General features: G+C 48.2%; 3 protein-coding genes and 1 long non-coding RNA gene across 25 annotated transcripts in view; 3 read left to right on the forward strand and 1 right to left on the reverse strand.

Annotated features, from left to right (window-relative positions):
- Nucleotides 1-20,856, forward strand: part of LOC101682709 (immunoglobulin lambda-1 light chain-like) — a 1,123,284-nt gene that overhangs the window by 707,475 nt on the left and 394,953 nt on the right. The gene's annotated exons all lie outside the window — the stretch shown is intronic.
- LOC101676037 (immunoglobulin lambda variable 4-3) overlaps nucleotides 1-20,856 on the forward strand; it is a 780,698-nt gene that overhangs the window by 383,339 nt on the left and 376,503 nt on the right. The gene's annotated exons all lie outside the window — the stretch shown is intronic.
- LOC101680986 (immunoglobulin lambda-1 light chain-like) overlaps nucleotides 1-20,856 on the forward strand; it is a 586,873-nt gene that overhangs the window by 194,850 nt on the left and 371,167 nt on the right. The gene's annotated exons all lie outside the window — the stretch shown is intronic.
- Nucleotides 1-20,856, reverse strand: part of LOC123387655 — a 46,922-nt gene that overhangs the window by 8,510 nt on the left and 17,556 nt on the right. Inside the window, exons 7-9 of one of the 3 annotated variants that reach the window (XR_006602175.1) lie at nucleotides 17,172-17,741; nucleotides 15,262-15,332; nucleotides 12,239-12,301 (exon numbers count right to left, since the gene is read on the reverse strand). This is a non-coding gene — a long non-coding RNA (uncharacterized LOC123387655). Of the gene's footprint in view, nucleotides 1-12,238; nucleotides 12,302-15,261; nucleotides 17,742-20,856 lie in introns of all 3 variants that reach the window. The other 2 variants (XR_006602173.1, XR_006602174.1) reach the window with 2 other exon arrangements.

Genomic DNA, 20,856 nt, shown 5'->3' on the forward strand with positions numbered 1-20,856 from the left:
TATCCTCCTTTGGCTCCCTTTTGGCTCCTCACCAGTTCCATCAGTGCCAATGCTGCATTTCCATGAGGTTGTTTTACTGGACGGGAGGGGGCACCCCCACCTAACCTATATCCCTTTCTCCTCTTCTGATATCTATAACTGGAAGGCCCAACATAAATCCTTTTCTGTCCACCCTCGGGATCTAATTAGTCTCTTGGAGACTGTCTTTCTTACACACCAGCCGCCTGGGTGGATATTCAGCAGCTCCTTATAGCCCTCTTTAGCGCAGAAGAGAGGGATTGCATTATGCGAGAAACCCATAAGGTGATAAGTGAGAGACTTGGCAGGAACCTTGGTCCCACTGCACAAGGGAAACCCCAACTGGGAGCCAAACTGCAATGAAGGTAAGGAGAGCCTACGCTTCTACCACCAGGCTCTACTGGGAGGCCTCTGAGCAGCTGCAAGGAGACCCATAAATTTATCTAAAATTAGTGCGGTGACTCAAGGTAAGAATGAGTCTCTGGGAGCTTTCCTATAAAGGCTTATTGAAGCCTGTAAAATGTATAGCCCGATCAGTCCTGGGGCGCCCAAATATCAGAGGGCAGTAAATCTTGCTTTTGCCAGTCAGTCAGCCCCAGATATAAGGAGGAAACTTCAGAAAATTGAGGGATTTGAAGGGAAGAATCTGACTGAGTTAGTGGGAATAGCAGAAAAAGTGTTTAACAACAGGGATGCACAAGAAGAGGAAAAACAGACAAAAAAAAAAAAAAAACTGGCCACGGTTTTGGCACTATATGAAGCAGGGAGGAGACAGGGGGAAAAAAGTCAATGGAAAGGGAAAAGGCAGGTAGGGAATAGCCAATGGAAGGAAAAGTCTAAGCACAGAGAAAGCAGGCTGAAAGACTTAGATTCAGATCAGTGTGCTTACTGTAAGGAAAAAGGACATTGGGCCAGGGAGTGCCCCAAAAGGAAAACAGCAATGCTGGCCACCAGAGACTGAAGGGGCCATGGTTCAGAGCCCCTCCATGAACCTTGGGTAAAAATTGAAGTGGAGGTAAAATCAATTGATTTTTTGGTGGACATGGGGGCCCAATTTTCATCACTACTTAAACCTATGGGAAAACTCTCTGGGGAGTAAGTCTGGGTACAAGGGGCAAGTGGCACAGAAAAGCATAAATGGACAACAGAAAGGACTTTAAATTTGGCCTCAGGAGTAGTCAAACATCGATTATTGGTTCTCCCTAATGCCCCATATACTTGATGGGAAGAGATCTCCTCCACAAATTACGAGCTGGCATTCAGTTCTCCGAAGGAGATGTGGCTGTAACGTTGGGACAACCCACTGTGCAGATGCTTATGGCAGCAGTAGATGAACATCTTCTTTACAGGCCAGCCTCAAAACCAGAGGAGATAAGGGAGGGAAGACTTCTCCAAATCCTACAGGCTGAGTTTCCTGGAGTCTGGGCAGAAGGGAAGCCCCCTGGCTTAGCCAAGGAACGACCTCCAGTGGTAGTACAGTTAAAAGCGATGGCTATGGCTGTTCACATCTGGCAGTATTTCTCCTCTGGGAAGCAAAGGAAGGGATCAGAAAGCATGTTAACTGCCTCCGAGGAGACGGGATCCTTGCAAGTCTCCATGGAACACTCCTTTGCTCCCCGCCAAAAGGCTGAGACTGGGGAATACCGACCCATTCAGGACTTGTGGGCCCCAGAAGAACTGTCTATACCATCTTAGATCTCAAGGATGCATTTTTCTGCATACCTTTAGCGAGGGAGTCCCAGCCTCTTTTTGCTTTTGAGTGGTCTGACCCAAAGGAGGGATTCCAGGCCAGCTCACCTGGACAGGACTTCCCCAAGGATTCAAGAATTCACTCATCATCTTCAACGAGGCCCTACATGAGGATTTGCATGAGTACAGAACTTCCAACCCTGGAGTCACTCTGTTACAGTATGTTGATGACTTGTTGATAGCCGCTGAGGACTATGAGTCATGCTTGCGGGGGATGAGAGCTCTCTTACAGACTCTGCAGGAAAAAGGGTATCGGGTATCAGTGAAGAAAGCACAGTTCCACCAGAGCCATGCCACTTATTTAGGCTTTGATCTCCACAAGGGAGTGCATTCGCTGAGTCCAGGAAACATGTGATCACCCAATACCCCCACCCCACCATGCCCCAACAAGTGAGGAAGTTTCTTGGGACAGTGGGCTACTGTAGGGTGTGGATACCATGGCTTGCAGAGATTGCCCAACCTATGAACTGACAAAAGGAGGGCTCACCATGATAGAGTGGACAGCTGAGGCAGAAGGAGCATTTCAGGAATTACAAACAGCCTCACTGAGTGCCCCAGCATTGGCTATCCCAGATGTTACCAAGCCCTTCCACTTGTATGTGGATGAAAAGGCAGGGGTGGCCAAAGGAATTTTGACTCAGACTTTAGGGCCTTGGAAAAGGCCAGTAGCCTATCTTAGCAAAAAACTAGATCCAGTAGTGGCCAGGTTCCCCCTTGCCTCCGCATAATTGCTGCCATGGCCTTCCTGGCCAAGGATGCAAGTAAATTGACTCTGGGACAAAATCTCATCTTGACCACCACCCATGCTATCAAGGGCCTTCTCCAGACTCCACCAGACTGGTCGATAACAGACACCCGAGTGACAGGGTATCAGGCCCTCCTCCTCAACAAAGCAAAAGTGAACTTCCAGCCCCCCGGCAGTGCTAAATCCAGCCACGCTGCTGCCAGAGGAACTGGCTGACCACCCACACAACTGCAGGGAGGTCCTAACCCAAATCACAGGAATAAGGCCAGACTTCAGAGACACTCCCCTCCTGGGTGCAGAGATGACTCTGTTCACAGATGGGAGTAGCTACATGGCTGATGGAAAGAGGTATGCAGTGGCTGCAGTGGTTTCTCCTGAGCAGGAACTATGGACAGCAACCCTGCCACATGGAACCTCAGCACAAAAAGCAGAGCTGATTGCACTCACCAAGGCACTGCAGATGGCCAAGGGTAAAACTGCCAACATCTATAGGCCTTTGCTACTCTCCATATACATGGGGCTATTTATAAACAAAGGGGCCTATTAACAGCAGAAGGGAAAGGAATTAAAAACAAAGGAGAGATACTGGTTCTCCTCCAAGCTATTTGGGACCCAAAAGAGGTGGCTGTTATGCATTGCCCAGGACACCAAAAGGGGACTCATCTAATTTCAAAAGGATACCAATTAGCAGATGGTTGCGAAACAAGCAGCTCAAGAAACAGCATAAGAGCTGGTTACACTCCTGGCTCTGGCCCTACCAGAAAAACCAAACTATTCAGAGGAAGATTTAAAATATTTACAGAAGTGGATTAAATTAGACTATGAAGGGGATTGGATTAAGACTAGACGGGAGGGGCACCTGGGTGGCTCAGTGGGTTAAGCCTCTGCCTTCAGCTCAGGTCATGATCCCAGGGTTCTGGGATCGAGCCCCACATCGGGCTCTCTGCTCAGCAGGGAGCCTGCTTCCTCCTGCCTCTCTGCCTGCCTCTGCCTGCCTCTCTGCCTGCCTCTCTGCCTGCCTCTCTGCCTACTTGTAATCTCTGTCTGTCAAATAAATAAAATCTTAAAAAAAAAAAAAAAGACTAGACGGGAAAGTTAATTCTTCCTCGAATACTAGGAAGAAAATTAGTAAGCAAAATACATCAGAGCACTCATCTGGGGACACGCAAGCTTAAGGAGCTTATGGGAAAGCAGTTCCAGATTTCTAAATTAGGGTGCATGACTCAGGATGTGGTTGATAGATGTGCTCAATGCCAAGCAGTCAATGCGGGAGGAACTAGAATGGGGAGAGGGAGAAGAGAAAGGGGTAAGGAACCAGGAATTTATTGGGAAATAGATTTTACAGAGATGAAACCGAGAAAATATGGACACAAGTATATGTTAGTTTTTGTAGATACCTTTTCAGGCTGGGTAGAGGCTTTTTCTGACAAACAGGAGACAGCAGGAATGGTAGCCAAAAAGCTACCAGAAGATAATTCCTAGGTTTGGGCTGCCTCTCACAATTGGGCCAGACAATGGCCCTGCATCTGTGAGTTCAGTCTCACAGGCATTGGCCAAAGCCGTAGGCACAATTGGAAACTACATTGTGCCAACTGGCCCTGGAGCTCCAGGCAAGTAGAAAGAATGAATCAGACCCTTAAAGAGACCTTGACAAAGTTAATTCTGGAGACTGGGGGTGGGTGGGTGGATCTCCTTCCCTTTTCCCTCCTCAGGGCACAATATACACCCTACTTAAATAAGGTGACCCCATTTGAAATAATGTTCAGAAAATACCCCCCGCCCTGCACTCAACTACAAGAGGTTGCTATAGCAGAAATGACTGATTGGTCTGCACTCCAGTCACTGCAGGCATTACAGTCTGTCTTAAAAAGAGCCCATGCAGGGATCCCGACTGCCCACACTGGGACAGAGACGGAGATGGAACCTCATTGTTACTAACCTAGGGACTTGGTTTGGATATGCCACCACCAAGTGGGAAACCTGGAGCCTCACTGGAAGGGACCATTTACTGTCATCCTGACCACCCCCATGGCAATAAAAGTAGAAGGCATCAGGGCCTGGATTCACTCAGATCACATCAAAGGAGCCAAGGATGAAAACGCCCCCCAGAGGTGGATGCCACTGCCGATGGACCCCACCGATCATGGACCAAAACTAAAACCCAAAAAACAATGAGTTCATTAAGTTCATTGTTGCTCCTGTTGTTAAGATATATGCAGGAGGTATAAGCAATTGCAAAATTAAAAAAGGGGGGGAGGCTTAACATACTGTTTCTAAAAGTGGGAGAGCTCTGCATAACCCTAGGAGAGAAATACTATATCTGGGTAAATCACACTGGAGTCATTAAAACAGTCTAGCAGCCATTAAAAGGGGGATATAGAACTGGCTGAAAAGTCAAGGATTTGACTGATCTCCAAAGAAAAGGGGGGAAAGTAAGGACCTATGTAGCCAGAGCACTTCCATCCGTCCGTTAAACTATAACCTTGTTGTTTAACCCTTAAACTGTCCCTGCTCCCCTTCCTCCAGGGGACTTACTTAAAAACAAGTCCCGGAAACCAGCCCCAGGTAACTAAGCCCAAATACAAGGATGGGTCAGGCCAAGTGGAGACATCCAATCAGTGAGGGGTTGCATACTGTCTCCCTAGTTACCAAGGAGTATGGGCCCTGCCCTTTGGGAGCCTTTTGGGTGCCAATTCTAACCAAGGTGATAGGCTAATTCAAATATCTACTAGATAAATTGTAATTCAGTTGGTCACTGTGCAGCTTTCTCTGTGTGTTACAATTTCATTGGCCACCTGTGCGTGGCCAGGCCCAACCACATGGCCTTTGCCCTTAAAAGCAAGTCTGTAAGGGAGAGAGGGGTCGCCCTCTCTGTAAGAGGCATGGCCCAGAACATTTGGCTTGATTCTTGATGCTTGGCGCAGAAGAAAGTTTTGCTTGACCTTCGCTTTATATCAGTCTCTCTCCTTTAATCATGGACCCATTATTGGGAGACCTAACAATACCAAGACCAAGACAATATTCCCACTTGATTCTGTTTCATAACTCATCTTTTTGTAAAAAAAGCACAGGACAGAGAATCTAGGAAGATGAACTGAACCCTTACACATGGTCATGTGTAAGATGGAATATTTCATGTCCTGTGTATCTGAAACACTCACAAAAATTGAAGCTAGGGATCACAGGACTCATTTCATGAGAACATCAACAGAAATGCCCTCCTCTCTCCCTCTCCCCACTTGTGATGCAGCTGAAATGCGTAGTGACCAGAATTCCCCTATGGAGCTGAGAGGTGAGCACGCTCCATGTCAGGCAAACCTCTGCAGCTCATGCAGAAGCAAGGAGATTCTCTCCACCAGCATGAGGATCATTTTCACAGGAACCATGAAAGGGTGTGAGTGAGTCTCAGGGAGGCCAGGCTCAGCAGTAGACTCAAGAGAAAGAGTCTGGGCTGCCCACCAATGCTGGGACCCTCCTCTCCTTCTCCTCCTCTCTTGCTTCCCAGGTTCTGCCCAGGCCCAGCTCGCAGGCTCAGCCCCACAGGACCTTGAGCATGACACTGACCCTAAGCTCTGCCCAGAGGGTACCAGAGGTGGTAGGGCCCAGAGAACGAGGCCTGTACAGGATTTTGTCCTTTGCAAGACTCATCTGACCCCATCAATGTGCCCATGAGACCCCTGTCACTCCCTCAAACAGGGAGCACAGAGAGGACCAAACAATAATACAGAGCAGAGCCAGCAGGACCAGGGTCAGGCTCCTGTATCTCCAAACAGCCTCTACTCTCCCCACAGATTCTCCAGTTCAAACCTGGGGCATGACATCCCTGACCCTCCACATAGGCTGGCTAGCCAGTTTCCCTTATAGGCCAGGCCATGAAGAGGATAGCAGTGAGCTGAGGGACAGAAGTCCTGCTGCCCAGCCTGGCCTCATCCTCTCTCCCTCCTGTCCTGGTCAAGCTCTGCCCTAATGAGACCAGCATCTGAATCCAGCACATCTGGTCTCCATTTCTGGACTTGCCCCCACTCTCCCCTGTTTTCCTGGGAAGGTAGCCTCCTGGGCCTCAGCTTTACCTGCTATGAAATGGGGAAGCTTACAGTCAAGTAAGAAACACTGTGTTCATTTCACATTAAGTGACACAAAATATTTCAAGAGACTCCATGTGAGCTCAGTGAGTTGAGCTTGGAGTTTGAGTGTCTGGTCTTCCTCTGTGGGAATCCAAGGAAAAGTTTTCAGGTGCCCTGTGACCTGCATCATGTGCACCTGGGTCCAAGTATAATTATCAGATGCCCAGTTCCATGAAAGCACAGAATAGGCTACAAATCCTCCCACACAAAATACAGGAGAAGAGGGCTGGAGTAATTTAAAATGCAGTAAAAGTTATACTATTAATGATAAAAGTTAAGGTTTGCCTGCTCAACTTAACGTAACACCACAAGCATCCCCTGTCACTCCCATGACCCAACTATATGGATGCGGAAGCAAGAAGCATCGGACCTGATTCCTAAATACACAGGAACCCAGTGGCTGTGGGACATCACACAGGTTTGTCCAGACACTGACCCTTTTGAAATGCACTACACTGACCCATGCACTCTCCTTTCTGAAAGGTGACAGTGGGCTAGTCCAGCGCATTTCAAACCTGGGACAAGTACAGGAATCCCACCTGCTCTGCCTCCTCCACCTTGTATATGACCTTCTCTGCTGGGCTGCACAGACCAAGGGGGGCAGCTGCCTGTGGGAGGAACCTGAGCATGACGTTGAATCTGAAGTCAGCCTGGAGGGTGCTGCAGGGTTGGAACCCAGAGAAGAAACACCTGAGTCTCCAGAACCTAGAGGCTTTGTGTCCACTGAAGGACTCATTGACACCAGTTTGTAGCCAGAAGACCCCTGTCATTCTTTCCAACTTAGAGGGCAGAGAGGACTAAGCAATAATACAGAGCAGATCCAGGAGGATACAGGCCAGGTCCCTGTATAGCCAAACATTCTCCACTGTCCTCACAGATTCTCCAGCTCTAACCTGGGATAGGACACTGCTGATCCTTCCCATGTGCAGGCTGAGGGGACTCCTTTATAGCCCAGGCAGGTTGGGGATGGCAATGAGTTCAGTGACAGGAGCTCTGCTGCCCAGCCTGGCATTACCCTCCCACCCTCCCTCCAGTTCTGCGCAAGCTCTGCCCCTGGGTGGCTGGGATCTGAATCCAGCACATGTGGGCTCCATCCTGGACTAGACCCACTTTCCTCTGCTCTCCTGGGAACATTTTCTCCCTGGACCTCAACTTTATGTGATACAATGTACAAATATTGACAGAGTCTTATGAATGAAACAGAGATTGTGGGGTCTCAGTGAGTGGAGGCTGGGCTGGCAATCTCTTGTCCATCTTCTGCAGAAATCCAAGGAAAGGGTCTCAGCAAAAGTGTTACATGTATGATGTGAAATTGCACATCTGGTCTGATTCCCAACTTCCCTGTTTCATCCATATCAACTGAGAGGCTCGTGTACAAACCATCCTCCCCCAGCCTGCTAGTGCTCTGGGTTTTAGTAGAAACAGCAGTGGCAGAGATGACAGAAATAGGCCAATAAAGATTTAGGTGCACATGTGAAGGTTAGTGCTAGAAGGATCGCCTGTTGCACTGTGACCCAGCGACACTCACTGGGATGCAGGCAGCATCGGACTTGATTCCTAAATGGAGAGACAGGAGTGACAATAGGATCTCACAAAGGTTTTCTGAACTGTGACCCTTTCAGCACACTACACTTTAGCCTGCACCCACCGTGTTGCAACAGCCAGTGGCACAGGTTGGGCCATATCAACCCCTGGACAAGAGGAAGGAATCCCACCTGTGCTGTCTTCTGCACTGTGTGTGACCTTCTGGGCTGGTCTGAGCAAGGCAGTGGGGGCAATAGGCAGTGGGCAAGGCCTGTGGGAGGCTGGAAACCATTGTCCACACCCTTTCTCAGGTGACAGGTGCTGTGGAGCAACCTACAGGACTGAAGCTCCTGCTCTGAGCCCGTCTCCACCAGCAGGGGGCAGCAGACTGCATCAGGAGCCCCAGGACAGAGGCTAGGGCTGACCAAGGGGAGCCTCACAGGAAACCAGGCCTGGGTGTGAGTAGGGGCTGCAGGGTTCAGTCCTCAGAGCTTGTCAGCATGATCTATCCTAACTCCTCAGGCTCCAGGGACCATGTTCTGAGGGTCAGATTCACACAGTTACCCAGAACATTGAAAGGAGTCCTGACGCATTGAGTAGCTCATCTGGGAAATTCCAGTCCCTGTCTCTCCATCTGAGGTCCCAGGGAGCTGACTCTTCTCTGCTGGGCACATCCACAGACACCCCGACTCCTCCCCTCTGCCTCTCCTCCACTCCATGCAGACTCAGATCTTGGGCTGCAGGTGCCTTGCTCAGGAGTGACTCAGGGGATAGGAGGTGGGGTATTCAGAGCCCCTCGTTCCTGGAAGGTGGGTCTGCAGCCCTCTGTGAGACTGTCTGCAGAGTGAAGTGCCTCATCTCCGGTCCCTGTGTTGTCCTTACTTCAGAGACAGGATCCAGTTCCCAGGAGAGACCACTGACTATCCAGTCCCCAGAATCCATTCCCTGAGCAAAGACATTACCATGGGGACCCTCACAGAGGCACAAAACATGAAGTGGGTCCTTAAGTCAGGGAGGATTTCTGGCACTTTTCACAAACTTACATGAGACATGGAAGAAAAAAAATGAAAGGAATCAAAGTATTGAGATGTAGATTGTTGCACTGCTGTGGGATGGTGGGAGTCATAGAGATGGTCAGCCCACATGGAAATAAACTAGAAGTATGGTGAATCTCCAAGAGCAGGTGATTCCACAACAATAAATTCCCAAATGTACCATGATGAACAAGTGTCATAATGAGAGAGCTTCCCATTCTCATGACATATTGAGGGTGGGACCAGAGTTCAGCTGAGGGAGGCAGAGGGGATGTGAATCAGGAGGGATAAAGGACCTCCTGAGGTCCTGACCTGAGGACACAGGACCACCTTGCCTTGACTCAGGTGTTGTCTGTAGTTCTATAAGAGACAAGCTCAGCCCCATGGCCAGGATCCTGAAAGGTCCTGCAGTTGATGCAGCTCCCTGTGCTCAGTGACCCTGGGACAGATGACCATGATCACCTGTCAGGGAGATAGTATAGAAATCTTCAGTGTTCAGTGGTACTTGCAGCAGCCAGGACAGGTCCCTGGATGGTCATATATGACCATAACAAGATTCCCTGAGGGATTCCCTGATTATAGGAGTCCAACATGGAAGAAAGGGTCACCCTAAACACCAGCAGGACCAGGGACAAGGACGAGGTGACTAATACTATCAGGTGTGGGACAGTGGTACTAACGTTCACAATGAGAGAGACAGACAGGGTTGTGAGACAAAAACCCCTTTCCTATCTGTGTCATACTTTCCATCAGCCCCTGGAGGACTGTGGACAAAGCACGTAGGTCTGGTCCAGGGCCACCAGTTCTGAGATTCCCAGGTCTATCTCCCAACACAGCCCTTCATGCAGCCTCTGTACCATGTGGATCAGGGGTGCTTATGCAGGAGGCAGGGTGGAGCTGTCATGTTTTCTGGTCTAGGGTACTTGCTGGAGATGAAGGATAGGCTGGAAAGACAGAAAGACATCCATGGAGACATAACAAGCTCAAAGTGACAAGGGGAATTCTCAGCTTTCCACTGAATAGAATCATTGTGGTATTTCTGTGAATTGTTTCACTGAAGCAATTCTCCTTTAGAACTAAGACCTCTAGGGCAACAGAGTATATGGACATGGTACAAGGAGTGAAAATTTTGCAGTAGGTCATCTGGAATGTCAGTAAGTATGGATATTCCCAACTCCACCTCTTCATTCCTGGACCCATGAATGATGGCGATGGGAGAAATAGCTCATATACTGGACACCTATTTAGTGTAAATTTCACCTCCTGCCAAATCTTGCCCACAGTCCCACAAGGTGTGGCATGTGACTGAATGGTAAACAAGTTTGCAAGAGGCCAGTAGTACGTCATTCAAGCCAGCTGTTTCAAATGGTGGGGAACAAGGTAGAAACAGTGAATTCCATGGGCACCGGCACATGGCAGCACTTTTCTGATGTGAAATGTGAGCCTTGGACAGAAGCCACACTAGGTAAGGCATTCAGTAAGTCTAAGGATTACAGTTTGGGAAGAAGCACTTCAGGAAAAGAAAGCAAGTTCCTATCCAGAATAAAAATTTATTCCACTAACGACAGAGCAATCCTGTCCATGATGGAAGAGGTCTAATGTCATTCATCTGCCACCAGGCTCCTGGCTGATTCCCAAGGGAATGGCCTCATCCTGGGAACTCTGGGTTGGTCTCTGCTCTTAGCAGATTGGACCATCAGAAGTGGCCCTAGCCATGTCAGCTTTATGAGTGGACAAACCTAGGGATTATTCCGTGAATAACCTAAAAAACTTGCAACATTGCTACTTTGCTATAGGCCCACTGGACAGGTTCAAGAGTGGATGGACAAGAAGGCTCACCACTCTTTGCAGAATGTCACATTACCCACCTGATTATGAAAAACATTTCCCTTTGAGGACACATTCTTGTGGGCATACTCATGGAACACAAATAGTTCTGTGTTCATTTGGGGGTGAGTTCTCCTCACATATCTCCTCCTCAAACATCTTTCATCACTTTCCTTTTTGTGTTTCTTCCAAGTCTCTCACCATCTCGGCCAAACTGAGTCTGAGACTAGGTTAGAAAAAAGCCACTTCTGTCCTTCTCTCTGTCCAGGTAAATAAAGCAAGCACTCTGCTCAAATGATGACTTATTGAAAAATTGTCCATATTGTGCAGGGGTGTCCCAGATGAGGGCTGCAGGACTAGTATTGTTAACTAGCGGAGTTGGCTGCACATCAGACAGGAACCTCTTAAACCAACCATGGTTTTTCCTCTGGACCAGCTGTTCATAGGATTGTCCCCACTGGGTCATAACTGTGCCATACAGAGCAGAGACAAAGCAGTATGTGTTGGGGTCATGGCCATCAGGTGTTTTCCTCACACATCTCGCCTGTGCCTTCAGGACATGGGGAAGCCTGATCTCAAATTTACTTCTTCTGCTGGATGATGGAGAGCTGCTATGAATGCACAATTTCATGGCATGGACCTAAAACATTCAGTTTTTGCAGGCAGCTCAATGACATAGAAATTTGGTGGCTAATAAGGAACATACACTCTCTATTAAGGTTCAGTAGAAAGTCTAATTGTGTACCTGTTGAAGATTTCTAATAATGCAGATGTAAAAAAATAATTGGTAAACAGCCCATCTATTTCAGTTCTAGGAACACTGTCTTTGATTGGAACCAATGTGCTCTGTCAAAGAGTCTATTCATTATAGTAACCAGGCCCACCCTATCATTGGTGATAAAATGGAACTGTATGTCTCCTTAAAATGCAAAAACTAAACCTTTTGCACACAATCCAGAGTTAAGAATCTCTAAAAAACATACATGTATATACCACACATAAGGGTATATATGTACACAAATATATCTCAAACATACAGCAGACGCAACCCGTATATATGTGCACACACACAAGTATATCATATATGTGTGTGAGTGTAAATATATGATAGAAAGGAGGTATGTGACAGGAATTTGATGTCAGGATGAAACACACACACACACACACACACACACACGTGAGCCACACAGAAGCCACAGTGACTGTCAGCTACAAACCGGCTCCAGTTCCCACTCAGTCTGTAGCGAGGTTCGCCCAGGGCTCCTCTTGACTCACCTTCCCTGGAAACATACAACATGAGAATTATATCACACCTACCACTGAGTTTTTAACTTTTGGGAAAATATCACCTTGGAACTCAACTAGCTTTGAATCACAGACACCTAAGGTCCTCGCTGTCCCTGTGTCCTCACACAAAGCAGACACTTCCTAACAGGGACAGAATCTAAACGCACTTCAGTTCTTGTCCCTTTTTCCCATCCTGACAGCAGTCCCACAGTCCTCTCTGCAGACAAATCTCTCCCCACGACACGACCTGCCTGTCATTTTGTCTGATGTGACTTCATTCTCTGCACATCACCCAACACTCTCAAGGTTCTCCTATCATTTAATTAATTGATTTTTTTGTATCAGTTACTATTTCAACTGGTCAGGAAGTGTTTAATGCAATACATGCCCATATTAATCAGGAGCATGAACATTCAGGTAGCTATTTTCTTGCAGACAGAGTAAGTCTGAAGACAGATGGTGGTTCTCCAGGTACTACCACTTTTATGAGGTCCCAAATACTCTCACTCTCTCTCCCACCATCACTACTATGGAGACTTTGCTGTGCCCTATTTTTGACAACAGACCTCAGGATGGCTGCTGCAGCTCCAGCTATCACAAATCGGTAGAAAATAAAGAGCACTCATTTATCTCAATTGTTTCTCTCACTCACAGACAAAACTGCTCAGAAAGATCCCCAGGAGAATGACACATTGATGGGTTAGCTCTGGGACACAAGGTCAACGCTGACCTAGACAGACCTGAGAATAGCAATAGTGAGTTTCTTGATGACTATAAAAGATGCAGGTAGATGGGGTTGGTGACCCCAGTGTGCTGTCTCACCAAAGCAACTCTGTCCCCAGTGCTGCTCTGCCCAAGGCAGGAACCCAAGAAAGACTTGTGTCTTATGCCCACTAACTTCCCAGGATGAAACCTATGGGAACCAAGCTGGGTCTGAATAAGATTTTGTTGGTTGAGTGTTCTATAGTCTCTGTCCTTAGAGCAGGAGCCATCATCACACTATTTGGTGCTCCAGCAGTCAGATCAAGTGAGACAGTCCCAGAGTCCTGTGTCTCCTGGTGCTCAGCACCAAAACCACAGCCATGACCACCACCACCCCCAGAGACATGAGCCCTGATACATCAGATGGGTCCTGCCTTCTCTTCACATGAGCCTCTTCCTTTTTTCATGGGTAATATGACTCCTTGTACCTGGTCTTGATGCTGGCAGGAGCCCCACAGACACGAACAAATCCTCCCCGGGAGGATGCACGGCAGCAGTGCATGGATCAAGGGGAATCTGGATGTGAGCACTGGGTCATGAATCTCCACCTGGACAAAAGATTTCCCTGCACTTCCACCTGCCAGTGTGAAGTGGCAACTAGGGAGCAGCAGAGATCACCTGGCAAAGCCTCAGGGGTTCTAACTGGGAGGATTGTTTACCAGGACCAGAAGGTAAAGGTATAGGTTTACTACACTATCCCCTTTGCTTGGATGTAAAATTCTGACTTGGACATAACAAATAGCATGAAGGACAAGGGGAGTTAGAGAGGAGAAAGGAGTTGGGGTAAATTGGAAGGGGAGGTAAATCATGAGAGACTGTGGACTCTGAAAAACAATCTGAGGGGTTTGAAGTGGCGGGGGGGTGGGAGGTTGGGGTACAAGGTGGTGGGTATTATAGAGGGCACGGATTGCATGGAGCACTGGGTGTGGTGAAAAAATAATGAATACTGCTATGCTGAAAATAAATAAATTAATAAAAAAAATTCTGACTCAGAGTCTCTCATCTCTATCCTGTGGAATTTGTCTCTGTCTCTAGCACAGGTCCAGGACTTCATGATGCTCCACCCCACCCCCATTCCTGCTACACTCAGTCACTGTGAATCCTTGCTCAAGCACTGGGTCTGTCCCTGGCAGGGAGGGCACCCTGGGGATACTGAGGCACAGCATATATGACCTGCCCCAGGAGCTCTCCGTTGGCACAACTCCTTCAGCACATCAATGGCTCCCTAAAACTCCATGTGCTGCTGGCAAGGGAGGAATTTTCTTCATGTTCTGATGTTCACCAGTATAAACCAGAAGTAGGACACACACTGACCTATGATCCTCTAGTACCTACAGAGGAAACATTCTATGATGGGTTCAGAAAATGCAGACAGACCCCACCTCACAGCTGTGATGATACCTCCCCAGGAGCCAGGTCAGGACATGGAGAGGGATAGGGTTTAGACCCCAGACTGTGGGAACACAGGGTGAAGGAAAATAACCTGGGCTGAGGTTGGGTTTGCAGAGCTGTCCTCCTATCTCTGTGACCCTTGGAGCTGAGCCCATTTCTCTCTCTCTCTCTCTCTCTCTCTCTCTCTGTGTGTATTTGTGTATTTGTGTGTGTGTGTGTGTGTGTGTGTGCGCACGCGCGCGCGTTTGTGTGTGTTATGTTAGTACCTGAACCTATTTCTAAAACCACAAGGCTCCTCAGCAACAGCCCCTGAACTTGGGCTCATTTGCATAAGCACCAACTGTCCCAGCAAGGGTTTAAGAGAGGCCTGGGAGGAACCCTGTACAACCTTGAGATTCAGGGAGCAGAATCGAGGCACCTGCACCATGGCCTGGGCCCCACTCCTTGTTTTCCTGGCTCACTGCACAGGTGCCCAGTCTTATACCGCCTCATCCTCAGGTTCTGGGACAATCTTAGCCCTGACTCTGAGTTCAGCCATGGACTGCTTCTGGGGTGGTGAAAGATCTCAAAACCCTCCTTTGGGATGTAATATCTCCCCACTGTTCTCATTGGCTCTGTGTGACCCAAAAGGGCTATACCTGCCCAGGGAAAGGGGAGGAATAGTTCTCATTTGTTCAAAGGTTCCATCTACTAGGCCCCAGATCAAAGAGGACAGCAGGGTGGAAATGACCTAGAGAATCCCTGGGATTTAAACCAAGGGTGGGAGTGCCCAGGGGATGACACCATGGCTGGAACTTACTTCTCATCTCTTCTCTTGCAGGCTCCATGGCCTCATATGTGCTGACTCAACCACCCTCAATATCGGTGAACCTGGGACAGACGGCCAAGATCACATGTGAGGGAAACAACATTGGAAGAAAAAGTATTTACTGGTACCAGCAGAAGCTGGACCAGTCCCCCGTATTGATTATCTATAGGAATAGCAACCGGCCCTCAGGGATCCCTGACCGGTTCTCAGGCACCAACTCGGGAAACATGGCCACCCTGACCATCAGCGGAGCCTGTGCTGAGGACGAGGCTGACTATTACTGTCAGGTGTGGGACAACAATAGTAATGCTCACAGTGACCCAGACAGATAGCGAAGTGAGACAAAAACCCCATCCCTGTCTTTGTCACTCTCTCCTCCAGCCCCAGGAGGCTTGTGCACAGAGCAAGGAGCACTTCTGGCCCAGGTTCCCTCATCTGAGATCCCCATCCCCCTCCCCATCCAGCCCTCCAGGCAGCTCTGCACAGGGAGGGTCAGGAGAATATTTACAGCTGACAGCACTAAGCTGCCAGCTTCTCTGGGCCTGAGTGTCAACTGCTGACAGACAAAGGCCCTGGATAGAAAAAGACACAGGGAGAATTCTGTCAGGGGTCATGATTTCTTGACATGTGGTTTTGAAACCGATTTTGAGAAAAATTGCATGAAGTCAAGAGAACAGATGAGGAACTTATTAAGAAGGAAGAGCAAACGCTTTCCTCGTTTCCACCCGGGCTTGTGTTAGAATGGTACCTTCCTGGAAATGGGAGACACAAGAGAGAAATCATTTTCTCCTCACAAAAGAATGGTGAGGACAATTGGAATCTTTCATCTAAAATCCCTTAATGACCTGATCAACCATAAACAGGATCTTTGGTGGAATAATCAGGAATTTTTCAGGTGAAAGGATCATGAAAAGTTTCCTCTAGAGAATTAGAACCTGGAGATTCCCACTAAAGCCTTCTTCAACTGGAAAATGAATAGCCTGGCAGCACCCTACCTGGTCAGCAGGGGAGCATTGTGGCCAAGCGCAGCAGCGCCCCCACAGGCAGCAGGCAACACTGAGAGCATAAGCTGTCTCCTTCAGGACCTGGACCATTCTGGCTGAGGTTATCCCTCATCCGCGCTCAGCCTGGGCAGCCTTCCTCACCTGGTGAAGTGGATGGCTACTGCCTTGCACCTGCCAACTTCTGCTCTTCTCTCTTCCTCTCCAGGGACAGGGGACCTGCACTCCTCTACCTGTCCTCCCTTCCTTGTCAGATGCAACTCTCCCTCCTGCTGCCAGTCAGCTCACCCAGTCTGTGGGCATTGGGGAAAGCAGTGACAGGTTGTCCATGTGGGACAGAACAGAGGGACCAAACCAGAGGCACGTGTTGCCCCTTATTCCCCCTGTGCCTGTGGCTCGATAAGGGGGGAGGGGAGGAAAAGCAACTACTACCCTGAGTGTCCTCAGCCCCCAGGTGAGCTAAGGTGTAACAGGGCTGGTCTGAACTCACCTTGCATTAAACTTGTCCCCACATCAGCAGCTTACTCATGGAGGCTCCTCTATGTGCCCAGCAGCTGCCCCAAGGACCTGATTTATTACCTAGAAATTACCTCTTACCACACCTGACACATCCCTCTGTGCTCAGAATGCTCACCTCAGGAGAAAAGTCCACATGAGCCCTGAACTGAGTTGGAATCCTAGGTCCCCCAGATTCCCCACCTTCCTTCAGATTCTCTACAACGGTCCCCAAGGACACTGACTAGGTTTTTCCCACTCGTGTCTCACTTCTTTCTTCTTCTAGACCGGAGAGCAGCTCCTGGACTCCCTTTTCAGGATGGGCCCTGACTGCTGATCATGGAGCAGCCTGCCTGTTCGGTTCTGTCTCATCTATGGATCCATATTCTCTAGCACAGAACTCACCACTGATGCCTTGGTCCCCATTCCACCAGGAAGGCTTGTCCACTGCAAGAACACACTAATGAAGAGCAGAGACATGAAGAGTGGAGCCTACTTTCCTCACAAAAAGAAGTCTGAGGTAAGAAGGTTGTTTTTCTTAGGGGATCACCAATCCCCTGAGCACCCACAGTCTTGCCAGTGTTCCCTCCCCTTTACCCCACAATGTTGGTTTTGCTTCCATTCGTATTGATGATGCACCCCCAGGAAGGTTCAGCTCCAGCTCCTACCCCATGTTCCTCAGGAAAGGTGCTGCTGAATCCAATCTACTTTCTTCCTTCATGACAGCAAGCTTCATGAGAATATCCACCCATTACCTTACATCCATGGTCCACACTGGGCCACATGGTCAAGCCTGGCTGCCAGGGACCTGACAAAAACAAGCTTCTGAATTCCAATTATATGTAGGTGACAATGTACACATAGAAAGAAGTCTAGTCTCTCACCTGGTCTGCACACCAGTGTGTCTATTATTGGGCCTCACCCCCAAGATGGAAAGCTCTGAGAGAAGACTCTGTGTCTTCTTTGGGTCAACACCTGAAGGGGAACGTGCAAGACAAAGTAGGTGAGAATACATGGTTTTTAGGGGACATTCTCTTGTCTCTTTGGGGATTGAGCCGCCAATGCCCCCTGTAGGTACTGCACACACAACTGGCAGCAGAGAGAACCAGGCCATGAGTTCTGTGTACTCCAATGTCACGCCAAAGGACCACCTGCATGACCTCCACCACCCCCAGAGACATCAGGAGGATGGGAAGGCCTCAGGAGGGCCCTGCCTCTTCAGTCTCTAATAGGACTCTTCCTGACTCAACGGACCCCATCATGGCTGGTCTATAGCTGGCACGAGTCACACAGTAGAGAGGATTTCCTCCTTTATGGTCAGCACTTCATGCATCAGGGAATCACAACTTGATCAGTGGATTCTGAATCTAATCTCAGACAGAGGACACCCTTGCACCTCCAACCGCCCTCGTGGAACACCCAAGAGGGGGCAGCCATCTGGACATGGGAAAAGTCTGAGCATCAGAAGCTCTAATATGCAGGGACTAGTATTAGGACCTATCACCTGAAGGAAAGGTGTCCATTTCCTAGAGAATCTTACTTCACATTGATTTCCAAATCCCACTGGCTCCAGTCTCTTAGCTTTGTTTTTTCTGGATTTTCTTACTCTTCCGGCACAGGTACTACAACTGTATTTCACCAGCCCATGACAAAAATACGATCACTCTCCAATGTTTTTGCAAGCAGTATTCTATATGAGATGGTCAGCACACTGGGGACCTTGAGGCATGCATCTCTGTAGTGCCCCAGGAGCTCACGTGAAGGACTGAATTTTATAGAACTGCAGGGACTCCTGGGATACTGTATATGTCCTTGGCAAGGGTAACGTTTTAATGGGGTCTGCCTCTCAGGAGCTGTGCTTGGGTTAGGACACTACCCCCATCTTTGCCTTCTCATTTCACCTATAGAACAGGTTCATAAAAATCACACTGATCTCATTTCTGAGTGCTGCTATGACCAGACCTACCCAGGACTGAGGCAGGACATAGTTGAGGGTAGAGATATCATCCCCAGATATGGGACCAACAGTTGAAGAAGGATATCTTTGGCTGATGGTTGGGTCTGCAGATGCTGCCCCCCACCCTTCTGCATGCACCTTGGTGCCGAGCTCTTGTCTCAAACTACAAGGCCCCTCATCAGCAGCCCCGAGACGTGGATGATTTGCATAACCAGCAGGTTTCTCCAGCAAATCAATAAAAGTGGCCTGTGGGGAAAATCTGCCAACCTGGGCCCTGGGGAACCCAACTGGGTCTCCTCTACCACAGCCTGAACTCCTCCTGAGCCTACTATCTCTCTGCAGAGACACTAAATCCATGCTCACACACCTCCAGTCCTTCATATCTGGGAAAAGCCTGGACCTGATTCTGAGCTCAGCACGGGGCTATCCATGGTGGGCAGGATATTCATGATCTTCTTGCAGGATGAGGGGCTCATGGTCTAAAACTGAAAGGACTACGGTCACTGGTTCTCCATGATATTTGAAGGACTAATCCTTCCAAGAGAAAGGGGGTGGAGAGTTCTTTAGATCACAGGCTCCATTCCCCTGTCAGGCCTATGGGCCCCTGGGACTGAGATTGGGGTGAAGGGGAACTCTGTGTTCCCACAGAATTCCAGGAGTTTAGGCTAGGCAGCTAGGAGTATCTCCTGGGAGTGGGTCTGTGTATTCCAACCCACCTCTCATACTTTCTCTTCCAGACCTCCTGGCCTCCTACCTGCTGATCAGCCCCGCTCAGTTTTGGTGACCCTGAGACAGGCATGTCCCAGGATCACCTGTGGGGGAAACAACACTGGAAAGAAAGATGGTCAGTGGTACCAGCAAAGCTTGTCCAAGACCCCCTGAAGATTATCCATGATGATAGCAACTAGGACTAAGGCATTCCTGACCGATGCTCCAGGTCCAACTCGGGAACATAGCCACCTTGACTATCAGGGGAGCCTGTGCCAAGGATGATGCTAAATATTACTGTCAGTCATTTGACCACAGTGGTAATGCTCACAGTGACACAGGCAGACATGGAGGTGTGATACAAACCCCTTCCCCATCACTCTTCTCCAGCCCAGGAGGCCTGTGCACAGAGCAGTGAGCAGGTCTGAGCAGGTCCCCACATCTGAGATCCCCTGAGGTCCTATTCCACCCAGCCCACCAGGCAGGCTCTGCACAGGATGGATCACAGAGGAAATGCACACAGGTATTAAAACTATGTTTCACCGGGAAATAGGATGAAGGAATGACTGAACAGGTTAGAAAAAGATATGGGCACTGGGTGTGGTGCAAAAATAATGAATACTGTTATGCTGAAAATAAATTTTTTAAAATTAAAAAAAAAGAAATTTAAATAGAAAAAAAAAGATATGGGGACATTTTTTAAAAAAATAAAATTTTTAAAGTCCCAAAATGAAAATTACATAATCAAAATACACTGGGTGACAAAACTATAAGATACCTAGTAATAAACCTAACCAAAGAGGCTAAGAATCTATACTCAGAAAACTATAAAGTACTCATGAAAAAAACTGAGGAAGACACAAAGAAATGGAAAAATGTTTCATGCTCATGGATTGGAAGAACAAATATTGTGAAAATGTCTATGTTGCCTAAAGCAATCTACACATTTAATGCAATCCCTATCAAAATACCATCCATTTTTTTCAAAGAAATGGAACAAATAATTCTAAAATTTATATGAAACCAGAAAAGACCTCGAATAGCCAAAGGAATATTGAAAAAGAAAGCCAATGTTGGTGGCATCACAATTCCGGACTTCAAGCTCTATTACAAAGCTGTCATCATCAAGACAGCATGGTACTGGCACAAAAACAGACAAATAGATCAATGGAATAGAATAGAGAGCCCAGAAATAGACCCTCAACTCTATGATCAACTAATCTTCAACAAAGCAGGAAAGAATGTCCAATGGAAAAAAGACAGCCTCTTCAATAAATGGTGTTGGGAAAATTGGCAGCCACATGCAGAAAAATGAAATTGGACCATTTCCTTACACCACACACAAAAATATATTCAAAATGAAGGACCTCAGTGTGAGAAAGGAATCTATCAAAATCCTTGAGGAGAACACAGGCAGCAACCTCT

The sequence above is a fragment of the Mustela putorius genome, unplaced genomic scaffold (genome assembly GCF_011764305.1).
Source record: "Mustela putorius furo isolate JIRA1106 unplaced genomic scaffold, ASM1176430v1.1 tig00003858_pilon_pilon_pilon, whole genome shotgun sequence".
NCBI classification, from domain to species: Eukaryota; Metazoa; Chordata; class Mammalia; order Carnivora; family Mustelidae; genus Mustela; species Mustela putorius.